Consider the following 4,553-nt stretch of genomic DNA (forward strand, 5'->3'; position numbering starts at 1 on the left):
GGGGGGGGAGCGGCCGTGGTGCCGGCGGGCCCCGCCTCCTCCGGCCGCGCAGCCGCCGTGCCACGGCCCCGGGCCCCACTGCTTCCCGTGCGGCGGGGATGGCGGGGCCGCGTGTCGCGGCGTTCCCCTCGGACTCACCCCCCTGCCCTGCCCTGCCCTGCCCTGCCCGCTTGCCGGCGCGCTGCAGGGAGTGCGTGGGGCTGACCGTTCTCTCTTGGGCAGCCATGGCTGCGCTCAGCCCAGCCAGACGGTGGTATTACGTCCTCATGACTTCTACAAATCTATTGGAATCCCGCCCAGCCAGACGGTGGTATTACGTCCTCATGACTTCTACAAATCTATTGGAATCCCGCTCGCCCGGCTGCTGCCTCACGTTACTGCTCCTTCCAGGCTAGGCTCGTTTACGTCCTCCGTCCTCAGGAACACTGAGATGCTGAGGTCCAAAGTCGTCCTCATTAACCCCCTGATCAATGCTCTGTGCATTAAGATACAGAATTTAACTGCAGGTCTGTTTATTTCCAATAAATTATTTCTATCCGCACAAATAAATGCTAACTAGCTTCATAACAGTGAGCGCGTAAAGTGGTTTCCAAGGGTCAGTTTTCGGTCATCTCTGGTTGTTTCTTGTCGCCTGCCCTTTGGTTCCTTACCTGATGGCAAGGTGTCCCAACAGTCGAAGAACAGCACTGAGGTTGCCTGATGAAGTGATGGTGCATTTCACACAATGTGAACCTCCACACGTTGCAAAAAAACCCTCCAGAACAACCAAAAAAATTTGAGCTTTTTAAAGCCCATACATACTGTCTGTTCCACGTGCTGAGCACAAGTATAATGTGGCTCACCCTTCCATCGTACACAATGTTCCAGCATATTGCTTTTTATAATCGAATGTATAAAATCTATTCAATTCAGTGTGTTTCCACTGCTGTGGTGCTGCAGCTTTTGTGCTCTGCATCCACATGCCAGACAGGGCTAATGTGTGATGCTCATCTCTCAAAATTTTCTGCTGGAAATTGTGGTGGTTTCACCCAGGCAGCAGGCAAGCCCCACACAGCCACTTGTTTGCTCCCCCACCAGCAGGATCAGGGAGAGAATCAGAAGGGTAAAAGCCAGAAAACTCATGGGTTGAGATAAAGGCAGTTTAACAGGGAAAGCAAAAGCCACTCACGCAAAAAAAAAGTGGAACAAGGAATGAATTCACTGCTTCCCATTGGCAGGCAGGTGTTCAGCCATCTCCAGGAGAGCAGTGCCCCATCACACATAACAGTGACTTGGGCAGATCCCCCAGTTTACACACTGAGCATGATCCCATATGGTCTGGAATATCCCTTTGGTCAGCTGGGGTCACCTGTCCCGGCTGTGTCTCCTCCGAGCCTCCCATGCACCCCCAGTCTCCTCACCAGTGTGGCAGTACAAAAAGCAGAAATGGCCTTGGCGCTGTGTAAACGCTGCCTGGCAATTACAAAAACACTTTGATATTATCAACCTTTTGTTCAGCACAAATCTAAAACACAGCCCCATACCAGCCACTGGGAGGAAAATTACTCCAGCCAAAATCAGCACAGATATATATGTGCTTCACCTTGCTGGCACAAAATCAAAACAACTTTTATTGAACACGTATGTATTATTGAGATATCCTAAAACTTCATCTCTGCCACCATCTTATTTATTTTTTGTCCATAACGCCGTGCATGGAATTGTTGTAATAGATCTGTGGACAGTGGATCTGATTGCTTTTATATTTAACTTCTGAGTTGCAGGTATATTTGGGTCTTCTACTTACTGTTGTTTTAGCACACTAGATATGGAAAGCCTGAAGTATTTGAAACATTATTTAATGTGTTCATTTATTACTTTAGATGTGGATTTGGCAGCTCTTATGAAACAGTAAGAGTCTTGTATGTGTACTTCTGTCCACAATTGAAACACAAAGATATGTTCCTCCTGGAAAGAAGTTTTATACTAATCCAGGAAAGAAAGGAGCTTGCAATATTGCTTCTTGCGGAGTATTTTATTAAATGTTTTTTGAGTTTTGAATACCTAAGTAATTAATTTTGTTTTTACAGTTATGCAAATCTTACCATAGGTGAACAATATCTGCATGAACCTGGTGAGGTAGAAAGAATAAATGTAAAGGTAAAAAAAAGTCTTTATTATATCTTAGTGATATATGATTATTTATTACCGTTTACATGAACTTTTTGCTCCCTATGGTGTTCGCTTTAGCTTGAAATCACTAATATTTATTTACAAAGTGAAGGAAGGAAAAGAAATTAATGACCATTCTCTATAAAAAAGGTTTAGATATTGTTCATCTAGTGGTTTTGGGGGTTTTTTTGAGACATCTGGCAGTATCCCACGCAAGCTCTACCATTCAAGATTTGACCTTCATTTTTTATTTGGAGATCCTAAGCAAGAACACAATTGTGAGCAAACAGCGCCAGCTGAAAGCACAGTAATACTTCTATGTTGTCAGAAGAATGGGACCACATTATCCTAGATGCTATATAAAAACCCCATTGTTCCTTTTCTCATGTAAGTTCATAAATGTAAGCAAACTTGTAAATTTGCTTGCACTGGTTTTATTTCTCCTGTATATTTTTATCATATGTAGTGAAAATGGCAGCCAGAGGACATTTTTGGTCTAGGGCAAGAAAAAGATTAGAAGAAATAATTCAGCTGCCTGCACTTGAGACAAATTCAGAGTCAAAGCTAAGCATTTAGTGCAGAAAATGAAAACAGAGAAAAGGAGGTGGGATAGTTTCCACTGGGAAAATAAAAAAACAAACCAAAACCAGAAAAAAAGGAGGAAAAGGATGAAACAGATAGGAATAAATGTCTGTGAAGGTTTAGAGGGCATAAGAAATAAAGCCTGGAGCTAGTATGAGGAATATATAAGAACACACTTCATAAATTGATTAGTGCCATTATTTCTTAAAATTTAAATGGCTAATATTCCATTCCACAGAATATTTCATCTTGATACAGGTTTTTTTTTTTTTGAGATGCTAAATTTATGCCGTTCCCTTTAGACTAAACTTTAATTTCACTTTTAAATGGGTTTATGATGCACAAATATCTATTCAGTGACTCCAGATAACTAATACAGTAACACCCCTTAATCTGTCACTTTCCAGCTCTTCAATTTGGAGCTCTGTCATCAGTCATTTAGTACTGTGCTCTGCTAACCACTGTTTTCCTTTTATTATGTTCTTTACCCTTGACTGATTTGACAGATTGATTCATCTGAGGAAGATGATGAGAGCAAGGAAAATGTAACTATTCCAAAAGAGAAAGCAAAGTGCTTACACACTTACAGTTGTGTTGGGTTGTTGGCCTCATAGATGAAGCACCTGAGATCTTTCAGAATGGAAATCTATTCAGAAAAGTTAGCTGCTAGAAGGTCAGGCTCCTCAGGTTGACAGTACTGGTGATCCCATGGCTCCCATGGAGAGCTTCAGGCTCCCTGTCCTTCACAACTGATAAATGCTTTTTCCTGAACATTTAAATTACATGTACTTCCTAAGCTACTGCACATTTTCCCTCTCTGCAATACAAATTATAATGGGAAAAATTGCTTTATTTTTGATTAAAATGCTTACAGCTGCACTTCTTAGGAATGCAGCCTCAGCAGACTGGGGTTTAGCTGTACTTTGAGACTGCAAAAAATTAATCAGATCCCTGCATGTTTTTTAACTAAAAGTTGCCCCTCTTGCAGTATTGGTGGACATAATGTTTCAGGAAAAGCCAGTGCTGTATTCAATCCTATATGTTAGAATGCTTATTGACAATAATGCCCAAGCTCTGCTGTCTGTAACCTATACCAGTATTGGACTTGGAGTTTACCACAATAAACTGCAAGTGATGTAGGAATTTCCTTATTTTTTGCCAAAATGCAGCTCATTTTAGTGTTATGTTTTTACATTTTCTGTCCCATTTTTAAGACCCTTTCCTCAAAATACAGACTTATGAAAGAACATTTAAAACTAAGAATTCCTCAAAATAATGACTAAAATTTTCCTTAGCATTTCTGTTGGAGGAATATTTGGGAGTTATATATATAATGTGATGCAGTCTGGTATTCAATATTATTACTTGCTTTTGCATGAAAAGTATTGTAATTAACTCAGTTGTATTGTAAATTGGCACTCGAAGAAGGTGGTATGAAAGGAAGCACATATGATCACATTTGAGGTCAGCATTCTGCTGACCCTTGTGTAATTAAAGTGTAATTAAAAAATCTGAAGATGTCACAAATAATAAGAAACGATTGATTTTCCATCATCCTCCTGGACCAAAAAGCATACCTGTTACAAGCATAATAACTTTAAATGTGATAAAGTAAGCTGCTCTGAGTTCTTGTTTTGTATATGCTAGCAAAAGTAATTACCACAGTTGTTTATTAGTGTCTAAAATAATTTTAATAAATGAAGAAATGAATTATTTAAAAAAGGGGAAGAAATGTGTAAGTGTTGCCACAAGACTTGGCTTTCAAAATTTATTCCTACTCTCGTCTGGAATTCAAATTACTTTATAAGGCTATATGGGTC

Source organism: Corvus kubaryi, unplaced genomic scaffold (assembly GCF_017639235.1).
Source record: "Corvus kubaryi isolate FWS band 111438036 unplaced genomic scaffold, C.kubaryi_AGA036_p1.0 split3-131, whole genome shotgun sequence".
NCBI lineage: Eukaryota > Metazoa > Chordata > Aves > Passeriformes > Corvidae > Corvus > Corvus kubaryi.